Source organism: Tachypleus tridentatus, chromosome 6 (genome assembly GCF_004210375.1).
Source record: "Tachypleus tridentatus isolate NWPU-2018 chromosome 6, ASM421037v1, whole genome shotgun sequence".
NCBI lineage: Eukaryota > Metazoa > Arthropoda > Merostomata > Xiphosura > Limulidae > Tachypleus > Tachypleus tridentatus.
The window spans coordinates 126,038,647-126,059,248 of NC_134830.1; the positions used below are offsets into that span (position 1 = coordinate 126,038,647).

At 31.0% G+C, this 20,602-nt stretch overlaps 1 pseudogene across 1 annotated transcript in view; it reads right to left on the minus strand.

The window, feature by feature from the left end:
* Positions 1–7,017: 7,017 nt before the first annotated feature.
* The window catches only part of LOC143253600 (transcription elongation regulator 1-like), a 28,350-nt pseudogene continuing 14,765 nt past the window's right edge, over positions 7,018–20,602 (minus strand). Inside the window, exons 5-9 of the transcript XR_013029727.1 lie at positions 18,183–18,365; positions 14,063–14,263; positions 9,914–10,071; positions 8,889–8,949; positions 7,018–8,328 (exon numbers count right to left, since the gene is read on the minus strand). The product of XR_013029727.1 is annotated as a transcription elongation regulator 1-like (transcript). The remainder of the gene's footprint in view (positions 8,329–8,888; positions 8,950–9,913; positions 10,072–14,062; positions 14,264–18,182; positions 18,366–20,602) is intronic.

Below are 20,602 nucleotides of genomic sequence, written 5' to 3' on the forward strand. Positions count from 1 at the left end.
AGATAACAATAAGATTTCCAAAACTTCACTTATTCAGTTATATATCTAAACTCTTAATCAAAACTGGCTACGTAAGATTTTACCAAATGACGCTAATTCGTACAGTTTCCATCACATTTTACAACAAACGACACTGAAAACAGAGCTATCTCTTCCACAAATCATTTACAAAAGATAATTGTAATACAAAACTTTTGAATATAATTCAGTTAGATGTAAAAACAAAACAGTTTTAAATTGTTCAATTGTTAAATGAAAGATGAATCGCAGGAATTAGTGATATATGCTTGGTAAAGTTTACATCATGACAAGTTGTTTGTGTCTTAGAAATTGATACGCTGATTAAACTGTAGAGTCCAATAGGTCATTAAGAAGCAGCCAATATTGTGTGTCTGTGGTTTATGAATAAACAGAAGTTGTAGCTGAAAACAAAGACGAGAAATTTCATTTACTGCCTTTTCGTGAGACACGATGGAATTTCCTCAGGATCTCCAACGTAAACAAATACTTTATGCACCCTACTTCACTCAACAAAAAAACACCAAAACTATTTACTACTACAGCAATGACTGGTCTCGTGCTGTTCCCACATCCCCCAAGCGTGTTCCTTATTTGAATGCAGTTTATACGTTCACTATATAATCTCACATTCTTCTATATTTAGTCAAAAATATAAAGAATAAAATATTTAAATAAGTGGGTATATAGGGAACCATTTAATAATAATTCTTTCGTAGCAAAATTCATTATAAACTAACATTTTACATGCCTAATAATTCACATGGAATAATTTTATAAAATCTTAAATGTATGCGTGACATTGGTACTGTTTTATTTCATTTGAAACTTGTTTAAAAAAAAACAATGATAATCATCCTTCGTCAGCTTAAAAAAGGCATTCACACTATAACAACTGTTGTAATAAATCGTAAATAAGTCTTCACATCACTATTGCGTTTGTCGTATCTCAGTCAGCTTGATAAGCTCTGGATTGGGTGAAATGCATCACCAGTAATGGACATGACAAACAATAAGGTTGGAATATTACCGAAGTACACTCTTCTTCTTAAAAAAACAACAGTCAAATAGCTAAATACAGCATGCAATTTGACATTATAAGATATTTTATTATTCATTAATTGAGTCAAGTAGAGCAGGTTTAAGTTAATACGAGCTGCCTAATGCTGCTATCGAACCAAATACCACTGACATTATTACATAAACTTTATCTTATGGAGAATCCAAAGGTGTCGGTTATCAGAAAGCATCAAGATGAGGATAATATCATTTTGTTGGAGCCAATAATGAGGATAATTTTACCACAAACAATGCTGTGGTCATGCTAGATTTATCATATAATGTATAAAAAAATTACACTTCCAAATTTAGCCATTTTACTGCTAACACGACGTAAAAGCCGAGTTACTTATTGATTGTACGTAAGTCGCTAGTTCACATATCTAAAACATGTCCCTCGAAGCTTTCTTGCACGTGCAAGTTCTTAAAATATTCTGTATGCTATAAACGTAGAATTTTAGTAATTATTGGCTAAGAGATCAAATATTAAACCATGTGAGGGCTTGCTTTCTGATAGCCAGATATTATCAATCTAAATTTTTCAGCACAATATTACTGTTGTCCTCAAGGAATAAATATGAATAGCAATTTATAAGTTTAATTTTGACCCTTCAAATTTAATATTAAGAACAACCTACACGAGAGCACGTGGTTCCCACTAGAATGTGCAAATAATGCTGAGTTGGATTGTCTTGAACTTGCTGTTTAGACGCACCCGATAAATATGATAGAAGTTGAAAGCGCTGTATGCTTCTTAAAAGAATGTTATAGACCACTTTTAGCCATGCTTTTCCAGATATACAAGGACAAACAGGTGGTTCAAGCAACTACGATTTTATGTTTATATCTTTTTTAAAAATTATTACAGGCCTTTCACTCAAATGTTATCAAATACAATATAAAAATACGGGGTTTTTCGACTGTTAAGCAACAAAAAATTTAAGCATTTATAAACTTACTAGCAAAGTATATAAAACACTACATGGTTTTTCAAGATTCTTAAAAAACTCTGAATCCAATGAAAGATGTTTCAGTTATACCAAACCTTTCATTTACATTATTTCGTTAGCAGTTTCGTTTTAGATTAAGTTTACATGACAAAATTGGGGCTGCTTTCATAACTTGTTTGGGTATTTGGCCGTTCCAGTCACATTCTTTTTCCTGGACATAATTTCTGAATACAATTTCAATTGATCACAAACTGCCAGTAATTTCTCTGATTTAACAATTACCTCTGCAGTATGTTCGATTAGTTGCACATAAATCATTTCTTTATTAGTTTGTACGTTAATTATTTTGAGGGATCTAAGAGTCAAATTACAGCTAATTCATAAAATGTAATTATTATTGGCAAGTTTTTTACCCGATACATATAGTATGTTTTGCAGGCTGGCTCTTGTAAAGCAAATGTCAAGTTTTGTAATCTAATAAATGGTTTCTGATTTCATACAAGATCGGATTCTCGCAGTCTACAGCAAACACTCTGCTTTCAAAAAATCCCTGAAGGAAGGCATTCACTAGACCAACCAAAGATTGATGCAAGAAATGGGTTAAAGGTCCTCCAATCTAAAATGTCTCCACGTAAGTATAAAAAATTACTTCACAGACAACAGAAAGTGTAGTTGTACCACAATGTCTTTTTTCAATCCTTTGCAGACTCATTTGTTATAGCCACTTTTCTGTATTCGAACTCGTCCAGAACAGTTAGTTCCTCACATTAATTTTTTTACTAGCATCAAAATATTATGCAATTCTTTCTAAAGCATATAGTAAATTGAGCAATGGTTTTCTAAATGTCAAGCAAAGAACTTTTAAAGCTTTATTTTCATCTTACAATTATGAAAAATTCTTTCTTGTGGACAGCTTGAGAAAGTAACAGTACAAGTTTACATTTAGCAAAGTTTCCTGAAAAATACAAAGCTACAGAATGTGCTATCTGTATTGTGAAACCCAGTTTTTAGCATCACAAGTTTCTTGAGATTACTGCTGTGTCACAAGGAGGCCTTGTGGCAACTTCTTTACAATCTTGACTATACACAGCAAGTCCTCTGCAAAATGCATTGTGAAGAGTATGGATAGTTCAAAACTTCATATCAACCATACATCTTTTTCCTACACTGCTTCATCACATTATCTATTAATCAACATGCTTACATTAAGACCACCTGAGAAAATGCTTAGATCTGATCATTTCACTGATCACTTTTCATCACTGAAAATTTATGCCAGCAATGAAAGGCATAAAGGTGAAATGTTGAGCAAATGAAGATAAAAAGTAGATTCTCTGCCATTTATGGTCATTTAATTTATTCATAATTACATGCTGTATTCTAATGGTAAACTAAGCACTGACAGTGTCTTTTGGATAACTTCTCATATTTTTTTGCAAATGAATGACCAAATAAGAAATAAACCTAACATGCACAGCATGCATTTTTTACTGGGTGATTGGTAGTTTTGTCAAAATTTAAGATTTACCATATATTTTGGTGATGAACTGATTTCACTGACAATATATTTGGTAAGTCAGAGCTCTCAAGCTTGAAGTCCTTCACAATTTGCTATTGGGAAACATGACATAGAATAGAGATCACTGATATTCTCACCAGAAGAAAAACAGTAACTTTCACAACTAAATTAGAATGACTGGTGTATAACAGCTATTTGCCTCATACCTTCACGAATCACCCATCAATTTGGTTTCTATTATGGTTTTTGCTAATAACATACTAGAAGTGTTTTCCTGAAAGTGAGAGGAGTAACTTGATGGTACTCATGACTGAGATGAAGACCAAGCTGTTGTTGCTGCTGTAGTATCATATATCCTATTTGAAAGGAGCCAGGTTATTCTCTCACCTCCATATGTGTTCCATATCAGTCAAATGTTATAAATGTGCTACTGGTAGTAAATCTGTGTTGAAGCATGGCAAATTTAACTAATGAGAAGAAGAAAATGACCAAATCAAACATTTTTTTTTAATTTCATGCAAAACTACTCAAGGGCTATCTGCACTAGCCGTTCCTGATTTAGCAGTGTAAGACTAGAGGGAAGGCAGCTTGTCATCACCACCCACCACCAACTCTTGGGCTATTCTTTCACCAACAAACAGTGAGATTGACAGTCACATTATAATGCTTTCATGGTAGAAAGGAGGAGCATGTTTGGTGGAACGGGGATTTGAACCCATGACCCTCAGATTACGAGTTGAACACCTTAACCCACCTGGCCATACTGGGCCATCCAAATCAAAGGAGAATTTATAAATCAAAATAGGGATCGATGCAGTGAGAATATCTGGAATATATTAGTTATTAAGCAAATTTAATCCAACAGCTTTTATTTGTTCAGACTAGACAAAATATATGGTTTTGCAAACCATTTTAAAAGAGTATAGGTTTTATAAAGGGAGTGTAAGATCTCATTTCAGTTTCCTTAATATCATATGTTATAATGGTTATAATCATTTTAATTTTTTATATAATGAATTTTCTGTTTAAGCTCAAAGCTCTTTACTGGTTTGTCTGTCTTCTAACAACCACAGGAATAAAACTAAAAATTTCAGTCATAAGCCTTTAATGCTACTGCTGACTCACTAATAAGTAACCTAAGTTGTTTCAGGTCAGTGAAAGCTGTGGAATATTATTGCACATGATGAATGGCCGTATTCTAATAAATTTGTTTCCTATGTCTTGATTTATATTATGTACTTCTAACCATTTTTATATAGAATTAGATTAGCCATGATCATAATTTGGTGATGATTATAAACCAAATCAGTCACTGCTGTTTCTTGTATAAAAAAACACAGGAGAATTATTACAGTAAATGCATGGTTTATAAATCCCATTTCCAAAATTATAATCCAGAATAGGATCATTAATACATCTTTACTATAGTTGGGTTTTATCATTTTAAAATCCAGAATAGCATTATTAATATATTTACAATACAACTTTTGACACAGTAAGCGTAAGTGTACCGTCACAAAATTTGGCAGACTTTTAGTAAAAAATTACAAATTTTTTTGCATATAAAAATGCAATTTATTTAATCAAATACTTTTACTAGCATTGTAACTCTGCAGATTTATTACTACTGTACCAGCAGAGGATGTGTTTTCAGTAAGACTTAATATTTTATGTTATATTCTATACTCTAACTATGTAGAGTCCGTCAACTCACTGACCTTGTAACCATCATAAAAAAAAAATATATATTTTTTTCATGCTATAATGAATACATATTATAACATGAAGATATAAATGTTTAGTCTAAGTAGCTTAAGTCTCATAATATTTTATACATATATTATATTAACCTTCTATTGGTGCCTAGATAAATAACGTGTGTTGATGTAAAACTGACCTTGTTTTGGCTGTGTTTTAGAGGACTAGTATTTTGTATTATATAGTAACATTTAAATTATTATTCATTATATACATGTATATAGATTATTACTGTTAAGAAATAAGTGAAAAATTTTATTTTTCTTAAAATATAGAATAATAAATAAAGAAGTAAAACAAATAATTATTTCTTCTAGCTTTGGTCTTTGAACTAGGTTGCTGATGGGCACAAGTTGCCAAGCCTTTTAAAATTTTAATACATGAAAGATGTGAAACAAAATTTTTTTAAAGGTTTTATATATATATACTGTTGAATAATCAAAAAATCATAAATAACTATACTGGTACCATTGAATTCCCCTTAATCTATAAAGCTTAATAACTAAACTGTATTTAAGTCTAAAAAAAAATATGAAACTTTAAGAAGACTAAAGACACAACCTACTTCATTGAAACTGTGGATTGAAAGAAGTGGAAGTTTTTTTCGAAGATTAAGATGATGACGAAAACCATGCTTGGGAAAGAGGTAAATGAAATTACCATGTTTGATTCAGTACACAAGTCATATCTCAGCAAAGTAAAAAATATAAAGTTCTTATTTGATATTCTAGCTTGTTAATATTAGTAATTTGAGTTCCTAGTTTCTACAAAACTATGGAATTAGTATTTTGACATTACAAACATCTAATTTTAACCAGTGCTGCTTTTAACATACCACGTGATTCACTAAAATCTATATTTAATTTTAAATTAAAAATTATTTCATATATAATATTAAAGTTTGAATTATAATATGCAGTTTGATTCCAAACTTACCTGACATCAGTTGAAAAACTAGTAATTCAATAAAATTTTGAATGCAACTCGACAAAAATGATGACATGGCCTTTCACCCACAATCCATCACAAAAGGGTTAATGCATCTTTTCTGAAGCTAAGTTTTAACAGTATAATCCAGAATACAGTTATTAAAGCATATTCTAGAATTTGGTTTTAATGTGACAGAAAGAGTAGGTAGTTTTCAAAATTAATGATCCTAAACCACTTTGTCTCACCAAAGCCCTTTACAAGATTGTCCCAGGAGAGAAATGTCATGTATATCATTTTATTTTTTATGCACACGTAAGAAACCTAGGTTCTTGATTTGATATTTTGGTTTATTTCATAAAACCTGATTAACAGGACTCACCAATTTTTCTTCTTAGTTGAATATCCAATGAGTAAAACAACTTCTTGTTATATAACTAATTCAAATAGTCTTATGCACCACAGTTATAATTCAGACAGTACTTTTTAAATAATACAGTGAAGTTTACTCCTCAAAGAACTGAGGAAAAGTTCCTGGTTAAATCAGGTCAAAATGGCAGAAAATTCCAATTTAAACTATTTTTAAGGTTGTGGTCTAGCAATTCAAAAGAAAATCTAGTTAACAAGAATGAGATAAAAAGTCTAATATGTTTAATAGCACAAAAACAAATTTTTAAAGAACAATGTTCCATAATAAAACTATTTTGCACAATAGAAAGATAAAAGTAGACAATGTACTGTTAGTGTACTGCCTTAGTTATAACCCACAAGAGATTTTGAATACCATTATTTTTTAAAGTTTTTATTGTGTTACAATAAATATTACATTAATAATTATCGTTTGCCATGCTATACACATACATATTTAATTCTCTCTCTCTCCACTGGTAGACAGAAACAGCATTTCAAAACACTGGTCACTGTCTACTTTGAATTTTAGTGAAAAAGAGAGAGTCATAGTCAATTCTTTGGTTTGTTGTAGATTAATAGGAAGACAACTTAAAAATAAATTCTACCCATCAAAAGCCTCGGAACAGAGCAAACCACTACTTCTGTTGTGGTGGACTGCAGTTTATGTGTATTGCAATTTATTCTACAAATATATTATTTCATACTGTTCACTGGAAGAATGACAAAAAATATTCTTCTTATCTTAAACTTTTCAAAATACAATCAGTACTAAAATGCCAGTTCACTTAACTTTTGTTAAACAGATTGTTAGTAGTACCTAATCAGCTGCAATGTTTTTAAGCCAGTAAACTGTAAAATACATCAATCATACAGTTAGATTGCAAACAAATACAACTCAAAGTGTAACTGTTTTAAACTTTTCTTGTGTAATCAACACTTTCTTATTCACACATATAGAAATAAATTCTTAATGCAACATAAAGAACTTATTCCGGTTTGATTAATTAACTTAAAATTCTTAAATTAAAGTTTATAAGATGGAATAGCTATAAAAATGATTGTGGTCAACAAAACTTTATAGATTTTTTTAATTTGTTCATGTGCAACCTGTTACTTAATAAACAACCAATTTGTTTTCTCAGTATAAACAATTTATAATAAGCTAAACTATATCTAAAAGTTTTTTATCATTCTAAAAATATTTTTTTAAAATTTGCAGCTATTGAAAAGTAAGACTCAGATGGAAAGTTAGTGTTAAAAAACCAGCAATAAACAAATAAACCTTGACAGTAAGTTTTATATATGGCAAAACTGAAGGAATAATAGTTTATTACATACATCCAATCTCATTATCAACAGTATACTTGCAAAAATATGCAGGAGTTTTCTTACAAAAGAAGACAATAAAACTGCATAAAACTTGTAAAAAGTACAGTAAGAAGACAGGCTCCAACCATTTTAGTTTATCTTTAGATGTTTATTTTAGTCATAAAATGAAATAATAGTCATACTGGAAGTATATTAAAAACAGAATAAAATACAAACTACTTGTTAGAACGACGAGAAGGCTCAGACGCAGTAGGAGGAGGTGGGGGGACCACGTCTATCAAGATCTTCAATGTATGCCATGAGAAGTTTACGTCGTTCGTCTGATATACTATCTAAGATGAGATAACGCTTGTCTTTCTGAAAGGTTACAAGCAGAAAACTATAATGAATTCTACTGATATTTCAATCAAATATACCATCATTTACAGATTAAAACACTTCTCAGAAACATTTAAGCATTGAATGTTTATCAGTTTTATATAAACTTAATTTTATAACTTCCTTCGATAAAAATTAAACTTTCCTTGTTTACTTTATGCTTATATCAAAACATTCGTTACTTAAAAAAAAACCAAAACTTATTTACATGAGATATTGTAGTAACAATTACTTTACACAATAAACTATGTATATCACCAACCTCTATAACTGTTTCTATTAAATGTTCTTACTTACAAGAGATGTTGTAGTACTAACTACCTTACACAATAAATGATATACATCATCAACCTGTAGAATTGTTTCTATGTCTATTAAATGTTCTTATTTACATGATATACAGGAGTAATCACAACTTTACAAAGAAATTATGTGTATTACCAACCTATAGAATTGTTTCTACATCTAGTAAATGTTCTTATTTACATGTGATACTGTAATACTAACTTCTAAACAATAAATGATGAATATCAACCAACCTGAAGAACTGTTTCTATGTCTATTAAATGTTGTTCTGATTCTTCAATCATCTTCTTTGACCTAGATATTAATACAACTCATCAGCTACCATAATTCGTTACAAAATGTTGAACCAAAATGTCTCTTAAAAATGAGTTTATTTCAGAAAATATACCCATTTTACTCTTTGATAGATTTCAATGAAAACACACATGCATTCTAAAATTAAACATTTCTGTTTGACATTTCAAAACCTTTAACAGCACTTCAGCTTTAAGAAGTTTTTAATTCTGATTTAAGAAGATAAGTACATTTACAACAATGGTTCTAGCAGTCAAGGTAATTCTAAGAAAATGTTATTGCAAAATAACAGAAAAAAGGGAGAGATAAATAAGTTGTTTATTCATGCACTAAGGAAATTATACCAAATAATATTTCTGTGGAAAAGAAATTGCAAAATTTTGACTTCACTCACAATTAGTATCCATACATAAAAATGAATACAGTATTAAAACAAATTAAGTTTATTAAAATAAACTGAAAAATATTTAATATCAAATCAAATCAAATCATTGAACCACATCTATGTCTATTAGCTGTTTCCAAATATAGACTGTTCAGAAGCTAATCTGTAAAACAATAGTTGGAAAGAAAACGGTAATTTTAATTTGACAGTAAAACATACTTTCACATTTTTTAAGACTGAAAAAGTACAAAGAAATACAAATTCTAATTTCCATCTCAATGTCCCTATCATTTTAGCAAACATACAAATCAATACAGTACTTTCAAAAGGTAATAATACACGTAAGATCCAGTGGGGTAGCTAGAGCGGGGGCAAGGGGGTACCATCTGTCCCCGGGGACAGGATCGGGGGTGCCAAATTGATGTTACATAATTAGGAATTATGGCTTACATCTTGAGGAAGCGCAAAAACTGACTTTGTCCCCAGGCACTGAAAACCTTAGCTTTTCCACTGATAAGATCGCAAAAATCCTAAAACTAATATGACTTAACTTTCCAAAAATAGGATTAAGAGACCTACTTGTATGTGATAATTTTCGTCTCCTTTAGAAGTTCCCGGAAATCAGTTCTGCCAGTATTCAACTTGTCTTTCAGATAATCCTTAAATTCACGCTCACACTTTCTATCACTTGAAGAGAACTTTGTATAACGAGGGTCTTCTTTTATCAACTTTTTTACCTTTATCAATCAAAACTATCTGTTAGTTTTAGGCATGTGCAGACATTCATATGCTAAATGCATAAATTAAATAAACATATTAGGTGCACTATACAGATTTATAAATGACAATATTTACACAAAAGCAGATAGTAAATAATCATGAGAAAATCATTTTATTTAGCAGATCTATAACATGAAAATTTAGTAAAGACTACATTATTTTTCAGTTATATAAGGCCAACATGTTTGAGAATCAAGATTCCTGTATCCTTCTGGCAAAAAAGAATCAAATAAAATAGACAAGAGCACTGTGTGAGGATTGTAGAATATCATGGAAAAAACCTTCAATAACAATACAGAAACTGTTAACACTCTCACTATGGGCTAGGCTGAATCAGCCAAGCTTGTAACCCCAAAATGTCTTTTCTGTACTATTAGCTCTAATATGTTTTGTGTATATTTTCAAAATTTTCCAAGTTATCAGTAAGGAATAAATCTTTTGTTGACGAAAAAGATCCAAATTTTTAGTGGAGTATTTTTCCTAAATATTTCTCCACAAAAATAAGAAGTGAAAGTGTTGACTGCTCAAAATGAAAAGCGATTTTCACATCAAGGTTAAAAACAATTTTCTTCATCTGAAAATTGTCAAGTTGTATTTACATAATTTATAGAACTTCCTAAATAAATTTCAAATGTTTTTTTTTCAGTAAAACCTTATATTTTAGCTGTTATATTCTCTACCTCAACTCTATGCCAGGTTGGTCAATTTTACCATCCTTATAATCAGCTAATAAATACTTGGAAATCAATCTAAATAACCTTTTTCTTTTTCTCACACAACTTCGACTTGTAACATGAAACTACATTTGTTGATCATACATAGCATTAGAGTATGCATCTATTTATATTTAAGTGTAATTATTTTATTGCATTTTGAATGATGTGCAACTAATATTCACACCACACAAAGTTGTAAATCACTTAGACACCATCTAGGTCCCATTACCTGATCAACTCAAAGTAACATACCTCAGGTAGATACTTGATGGAAATTTATTATTATTATTTATTATACCTAATCTAATCTAAAAATATTTCTAATTTTTAGATATTAGTTAGTTTGGTAATCATAAGTAAAGAATACACACAGAAAACAAGAAATACAGTACTTGACCCTTCTGTTTACAACCATGTCTTTTTTCTTTATCATCTTTATTTGAGGAAAGTCTGTCAATCTTCATGGATCCTGCCCTAGCTCGATTGGGCAGGTCGTTGCTGTTGGAAGAGGATTCCAGCAACTGAGGACATGAGGGAATGATTGTTCTGCATCTTGGGGTGGAAGAAAAAGATGTAATTGAGGAAATGCCCATACCAGGAACCAAAGGAAGTGGATCTTATGGTTTGCTGGAATGAACGTCAGGGACAGAGATGGGTGTTGATGTTGATTCATCAACTTTGTTGACTGTGGAGGTCAAAAGACTTTTCACATGGTTTGAGAACGATTCTATTGGAGGCACAGAGAGATCTGTCTGCATTCCAATGTAGTAGTGGAATGAAGTGCAGCAGCAACTTTCGAGCCTGAGGGTCAGTAATGTTTTGAACTGCCTTCAAACTCTGCACCTTTTTTTCTTCCAGCCACTTAGGGCAAGAACGAAAGTAGGATGGGTAAGAGCCATTGCAATTGATGCAATGAGGGTCTGTTTCATGCTTGGAAGCATCGTGGTCCTTGCCACCTTAATAAGCACACGTCAAGGAACCAGAACATGACATCTTCCAGTGACCACAACAGCTGACACTGGAAACATCTGAGAGGGTTTGGAACATATGGCTATACCTTAGAATTAAGATAACTTGTTTTGATGGTTGCAGTGATGTAAATGTTAAAATGAGAATATTGGACAGCATCATAATTCCATCTTTGCAAGTGGAGATATGCCTCACTGCAGAAACTCCTTGTGTGGAGAGACCAGCAAGAATCTCCAACTCAGGGATGTTCTTTAAATTCCTCTAAAAGTATAACTCCTCGTGACAAATTCAAAGTAGCATGGGGTGTAAAGTCATTGAGTATATTCCCCAATTACCTTCGAATGTAAGAGAATTTCACTGTGTTTAGATATGGATGTCACCACAGCAAAGCTTTTTGACTGACTTTGGAGAGCCAGCAAGTCCCTCTCATCCCTTCTGAATAAAAAAGGGAGACATTTGCCCTGAAGGTTTGTCTAAAAGAAAATGTAATATAAAAAAAATGAGGTACAGGTGTTACAGATTATAAAGATTGCTGCTCAGAATCTTCAAGGCGTGGTCGTTTACCTATGGGCTGTTTTTTTCACTATTTTATTTAAGTTTTTATTTGGAGGATCCATAATAAAAAAATGTTTTGGTGCCCACTGACTCCACCTACCATGGAAGCCCTACTAAGGGATGCACTACAATGCCAAACAAAGACACTAGAGCAATGCCAGGGTGTTGTGAGCACTATACCCAAACACCAGCATCAGATACAATGTCCACAACACCTGTTGAGAACATCCAATGCTGGTACTTGGTTAACCCTAGCCCAAGTAGACTAGCTGAATTCAAGGCCAAAGTGGTGTGTTTGGGTTAGACCCCTCAACCACTAGGATCCTCTCCTCCCCTTCATGGGTCACCATGCATGCCAAACAACTGGGAGGATGTTTAGATCCCAGAGGAGGTAAATTGAAAGAACAGAACCTTCCCTGGGAGGTCTCCTCACCAAAGACGGGAATTCACACTGAGGGGTGTGAAAAAAGGAAGGGATATAATAGACTGATGTGCTGTTTAAAATTTTAGAAATGCTTAAGATGGTAGGCAGATCAAGACTGAGATAGCTTTGGGTGAAAGAAAGTAGTATCATTTTAGAAGATGATATTAAACAGAAAAGTACATTAGTGGTTTGGTCTTTCTGACTTATATCAACACAAAACAAAACAACTGCAGGCTATAAACTTACATTATAGTTTGGCAATATCTATAAGTATGTCACTTGCAACAAAAAGCAGAGGCTCAAATAGAGGAGAAAAGATTATCCAATTTGTGTAATTTAGAGCAAACAAGTGGCATGAGATACAGAAAAGACTGATAATTCAAATACCTTCTTTTTTATTTGGAAATTAAAACATATAGCAATAAAATTTATTTATTAACTGAACTTTGAGGCTAAGTTTATTTGTATAAATTTATACGTGTAATTTTGAATTAATCCTGTAAAAAGGTAATGACATGTACACTTTAACTTATCCCCATTTAAAAGGTTAAATGGCCAGGTATAGCCATTATAAATAGAGTAGACAGCCAAAAAAACATGCTTCATTCTGGATTTAGTTTGACTCTTTGAACCAAATAACATGAATAGCTGTCACCTTTATTAAGTTCCTACAAATAAACATGCAGAGTAGGAATACTGGCATCACACCTCAAAGCTCAGACCAACACCAGCAACTAGACCAAGCTTGGTCCATTTTCACACAGAAAGCAAATTACTCCATGTTATTACCATATTTGACTAAAGCAAGAAGATAGTTTTCACTATGCACTTCAAAAATCTATTTTACAAATTTTTCAATGCAGTATAAAAGTTTCCTACACGAACATTAAATAAACAATTCTATACAATTTTCGAAAAAAAATATATACTAAATCCTTTTTATTATTATATTTTCAGTGCTTAAACCACGAGTAGTGAAAAATGAACTTGTTATAAAAGAATTTAAAACTCATATTTAATATAAGAAAAAAAGAATATGTTGTTACAATACCACTCTCAATGTTTAATTTTTTTAAATAAAATTATGCTTCATCCCCTGTCACATAGTTTTTAACTGATTATTAGCCATCTGATTTGCAAACTGTATTATCCACAGTTTCTTTCCAGTACGCATTTTACTGAATGATGTCTAAATATATGACTATATAGGGCCCTGTAATTTAAATTAAAGCTTATTAAAGTTCCAAACATTTTAATAATAATCTAAATTTGGCTAATTCCCACCTCTTTCCATGAAGATGTCAAAGTGATTTCTGTTGTTTCTTCTAGCAGTTCTCTGAACTTTTCCTTTTTCTTTAAGGCCTCAATGTGTTCATTAAACAGCTTTTCTCTCTCCTCTCGATCTAATGATTCTACCATCTCCCAGCGATGATCTTTTCTGAGGGCTTTCTTTGCCTCTCGCCAACTCGCATCAGAGTTTCGAACCTATCAGCCATAACAATATGAGAAGGACCATCTATGCTGTCTATATTTTTACATTTTCATATGCATATATTAATCTTCTTTTTTTGAAGTCTTTTCCTTTCATGTTTTAGATTAAAATAAAAAATATGTTTTTTAGGTACACAAAAAACATGTGGTGCTGTATAATTACAAAAATCTTGCTTATTACATTACGCAAAAACAAATATGTTCTCAGACTGTAACCAGTATTAAGTAAAATAATTATCTGAGCATTTATTTTAAAAATTAATATACAACATTTATGACTTTTAATATTGATTATGAAATTAGCTATTTCAATATACATCCATTTCTCAGAACATTTATTCAGTACCACACTTTTTAAGGTTAACACGAAAGTTACATAACATGCCCGTGGCAGTGCTTTGGATAGGGACATTATGTATGTCCATAAGAGCAAAAGAGTCAATCATCACTACGATGTCTTGGTGGGCTGGTACGTATCAGAACTACATTTGAAGTTGCTTGGAATTTTACAGGTAGTATGAAGCTATCAAAACATGAGTTCTTTGAAAAAAGGTATGAAACAACCTTTTCTTATACAAAATATTCATCCATTCAGATCATAAAGATTTGTTAAGACTGAGAATTAAGAATGTTCCTTGTACTTCATGGAATTTGAAAACAAAAATATAAGGATCAACTTGGGGCAATAGGACTACTGAGAAAGAAACCTGAAATAAGTTGCATTCCAGCTGTAGCAGACAGAGTAGGCATCTTGTATAAAATTCAGTAAAAAAAGTTGTCAATATCATCTAGACAGTAGTATGAAACATATTCAAAATGGATCTCCACTTGGAAAAGCAACTCAAGTCATGTTATTTTCATGACCTATCCATTCAACTCAAACAGCTAGATAAAAGAAATAGGTATTTACATTATTCCATACAAACTTTATATATTGGTGCTAAGACTTGTCCTCTTACACTAGATAAATTATAGATAGATAGCCTAGAGGGAGGAGTGGTGTATTTTGGACAAGATAGATTTATATTAAAAACTAAACTGCAGAATTATTGTCAAGATGTAGTCAGGAAACAGAACCTGACTGTAAATAGCAACATGGACTGTAACAAAGTGGCAAAATACCAAAACTGTTTTATTATACTCAATTCTTTATTTACTATAATGCAGTTCCACACCAAAAATAAAAATTATAATGTCTTTGTTTTGATTACACATGCCTCTTAAAAATTTCATTATAAACTATACTGTATCCATTCCTGATCTGTAAACATTAAATTTACATAACTAATACGTACATACGAGAATACAATCAATGTGGACCTAGTAGGGTACTGCTGAAATATACTCGTTTTGACTAACAAACTATACTCTTCAAAACAAGAAATGCGAAAGGGATATTTTTGTTATTTTAAAGAAAAATATATGTAATAACATTACAAGCTCAGAGTATATGATGTTACACGTGTTAAGGCACTGATTGTTAGACCAAAATGACAATAAAAGTTGTGCACTTTGAAAACGGAGGAAAACATCGGATTTTTCGCCAAAACGCATGCATGTCCAATAAATTTGTTTGAGAGATCTGCATGTCTGCAAGTGCAACATGTGCAAAATCCCTATAAAAGTGACGGGTTCTCGGTTTCCATAGCTCAGTGTTAAGCCACCGACACGCAATACAGTTATGCCAAGACTGACTGAAGCACAACGCAACAACACCATTGGTCGCTTGGAAGCAGGCGAATCTCGATCAGATGTTGTCAGAGCTGTGAATGTCCACCCAAGCATTATCACAAGGCTATGGAATCGTCACCAACAACATGGATCAACTCGTGACCGTCCACTATCTGGCAGACCTCGTGTGACCACGCCTGCACAAGATCGCAACATCCGGTGGACTTCGTCTTTGCAGACTTTGGATGTTCAGCAGTAAATGTGCAAAGTTTCACACATGTCATACAGAACTACTCGGAATAAACTTGTTAACAATTTGTCTCATATTTTGCCTTTTTTGTTTCCCTTTTTTTAAGAGTATATGAATTATAATGATTTGTCTTAACCAGAAATCAACAAAATTTTAACTTAAAAGTTAATGTTAACGTTAGTTCAACTTGTCCATTGTTCTGTATAAAAACCTATCAGGAAAGGAATTTACTTACAACGTATTACTGTAACCTATACTGTTAACTTTCTGAACACAGGCTTGATCAATATCATTGATCATGTGACATTTCTGTACTCATTTAAAGTCTTTATAGCTTTTATACTACTAACCTTTAATATATTATGTACATCTTCATAAAATCTGGCTACCTTCCAGTAAAAATGATTAGTCTTTCACAAAAAAAAAATTTTAGTGAAGTACTTTTAATAAACTATAAAAACATTGTCTATGAACATATAGTGTATTTTTACTGGACCTCCTTAACAGTGATCTTCATGTTAAGATTAAAAATAATTTTCTTCGTCTCAAAAATCTTGTATTTCCATAATTTCTAAAACTTCTTAAATACATTTCAAATGTTTGTTTTCAGTAAAACTTTATATATGTAATTTTCTCTACCATAACAATATAGAAGGTTATTGAATTTTGAAGATCTTGCAACCACTGAAAAAAAAAAATCTAAATTACCTTCTTACTAGAATGACTTCAAACTGCAGCATAAAAATATGTTTATTTATCCAAAGTAGTTTTAAATTCATAAAAGTATACATCTAATTTTGCTTAAATGTTATTGTTCTATTCCACTTTGAACCATACCTAACACTACTATTCATGTCATTATAAGTTGCAAATCATTTGGATAATGTGAATCTCAAGTTATGATATCATATTACATTATCCATGAGCTACTGCTAACAAGTAATTGTTATTTAATTAAATAATGCACTAAAGAATGCAGAATAATAACATGCAAAAAGCAGGCAATCTCCCACAATTAACACAATTTTTTGGCTTTCTAATTATGTCACAAGAGCAATAACAAGTTCATCCAAGCTGGTTTTATCTTTCCCATTGGAAAGGAGCTTGTACTAAGAGAGAAAATGATAATTTTTTACTCAGAAAACAACATAATACATCATGTGACAAATTAAAACATTGGCTTTCTAGTGGTTATACATAATACAGTATTAAAAGTAAAAGAGGATGTGACAAGTGAGGCTGGCAAGAGGTCTGATTTTCTATATGATGGCTCTGTAACCAAACAAAATTGAAAGCTATATTTTTTTTTTGTGTGTATGTCTAAGTGATGACAATTTTAGTGAGTAATTTCTGTTAAATTTCCTACTTATTGAAGAGGTGGTGAATAAAATAAACAAGAAGGAATTGCCTAGAGAAAATGTCATATCTCAAAACAGGGGATATCCAGATTTTGTATAATACTGCTTTATAAAATTAAGAAAAGTTATTTCCCATTAAAATATGGATTATTAGCTATGATTTTAACCTATACTAAATTGTGTAACATAAACAAAAAGAAGTTTTATTATATTTTTAATGCAAATAAATACAACCTTGTGAGATGTACAGTAAAGGATGCATAAGATAGTAGAAATAAAGTAAATGTTTCTCAAAATCTTTTGTTGTTGATAATCCAGAAGAAGGTTGAACATAATGTAATGGGTGTGATTTTGTCTGGAACTTTCTATATGAGCCATAAATAACCAAATAAAGATTAGAAAATCATACACAGTATAGTAGTACCAGAGCATTAAACTAAAGAATATAACAAAATCCTAATAAAGTTCTAATTATATTTCTATATATTATAATTATTGTTGCTCCTCTCTGGTAATATAGGCATTTTTATTTAAACAATCATGCAGTTTTATTTTATTTTATTTTATTTTTTAAGGAGTGCAAATGAAATATTATTAAAAACATTTAAACTTACTGACAACAACAACAACCTACCAAATCAGCCAACAATGCATTAAAGTGTTGAACTGCCTCATCATGTTTGTGTTGTTCCCTTTCCTTATCACGCTCACGAAGATGAGTCGATAAAGTTCTCTGAACCTCTTCTTCTCTCTCTCGTAAGCTAGCTTCTATCCTTTTCTGTTTTTCCCTATCTTTGCTTGTTTCATCTTCAGAATCCTACAGATTTACAGAACCATATAAATTGTTGATATTAGTAATTATATGTTTTTCACAACATAACTCTTCCAAACAGGAAGGTGGTAGTACCAAACAAAACAAGTGGAATATTAAAATACACAGTAAAATGCATATATAATTAGAATACCACAGCATTCATTGATACATATCCCTAGAAAAAAAAAACATAAATATTATGAACTGTCTTTGAAAAATAAAACTAATGGATGGAACTGTTTGAAATTTGAGAAGAATGTTCCAAAAAGTATTATGTTTCAGAAAAAGTTTTTCTATTTCTAATAAAAATTCGTTACTTAAAATAATTATCTGCACTCGGACTCTGGAAATTGATTTTTATATGAAGTATAAAAACACATTTTTACTTTACAGTTTCTAAATCTCATTTGCATAATCCCATCTACAGTCTCTTAAATTAATATCAGAAGTTTTTTAAGGTAAATGTTAATATTTTATTTTTCATTTTCTCTACCACATCACTAACTACCTATTATCATGAACGTACAGTTCAGTGAAATGTTTAATATTAACAAAGAGAAATATGTATTCACGTTTCATCTCTTCAAAGAAATTCACTAGTCACCCTTTTCATATATGCATAATTTCACAATTTTATCTTTTCACTCATGATTTATTTTCAAATTCTTAGTCTTTTCTGCTACATTTATGTCAACTGAAGTCTGCAGGCTTTTATGAAATTATTTCAGCAGACTCTTCACAGAAATTTGTTTCTTACACAAGCTGGCACATCTACATGCCATCTGCTTTATAAAGCTTTCACAATCCAAATGACAAGTTAAAATTACAAAAAATCACCAAACCATCTAAATATGATTTTTTAAAACATACATAATTAATTATAATACAAAAGTAAGATCTAAATAGAGTTTAACTGTCTCTCCAACTACAGTATACTTACGTAAGAAAGCACTGTAAGTGCTGTAGTCAATTACACAAACATAAATACTAGAGGCAGTTATCTCTTCTTCAATATGAAAGCTACAAACCAAATTATAATAAACCATTTGTGAAGTATACTGAAAACTGAGCTTATTTTAATGACAATATACACTTGTGTGTCAACTAGTTACACGTATGTTGTAAATCTCACAGTGAAGTACAGAAGCTGAGCATGGCATCCATCAAGGGTTTGAAAATTTAGTTTGCTTTCCCAGAGACTATAGTCATAAAACTTTGTATCTTATGTGTTGTCTAGATGTTTATATCCATGGCAAGCTTGTGCGTTTACACTCAGCTTCTGCTAAAGTGGAGATTTCTTAACAGATCATGAATCATGCGACAAGAAAGCTGCACTTGTTTAAGAACCTTTTAGATTAGCTCTTTCACTGCCACATATTATTTTGAAAAAAAAGTCCTAGTACAAAAAAAAATTAATGTGTGATGTTAAAATGATAAATTCTGGGATATCTAAAAATAATTTCTCTTTCTTCATAATGTTAAAAAAATTTCAAACTTGTCTAAGATTAATATTACATTTTTTAGAGTAAAAACAAAGGCTATTCATTGTGTACCATATACGTACTTACAGTAGTGAAATGGAAACTTTTAAGTGTAAATGGGTGTTAATACAAGAAAATACCCAACTAATAATAATAATATACATTCCAGATGCAAAGCCAACTTTATGAAATATAGATATGTGTTTCAGATAATGTGTAGCAGTTAGCATTGGAAAACTAAAACTTAATGTAAAACAAGATAGAATGTTGAAAGAAATTCTCAATAAATTGGCTAATGAATGCATAATTTTCAAAGATACTTGTTCCCCTCCCCACAAACAAAAATCCACAACAAATAATTCATAATTTTGTATCTGAGTTCATTTTACTAGATAATAACTGAGTGAACATTTTATTTTAATGACCAGTCTATAATATTATAATTTTAATAGACAAAGGTTCAAAATCACTTGTAAGCTGAAAAAATATCTAAATTTTTAAACAAAATTTTTAAAATATGAAGATATGTCTATATATAAATTTTAATAATATAATAAAGTACAGTTGTAAAATATACTTCTTATAACATTTAATTTACATAATACAACGATTTAATTTTCTAGATCATTAATAAGACTATCAAAAGTATGGGATTTCAAAAATAAAGAAGTCCTGAAAGAAATCTCAAAAAACTGATATTGCTTGAGGGCAAGCTGAATTTATAAACATAAAAAGAAATACTCTTTTAGTAAGAAAATA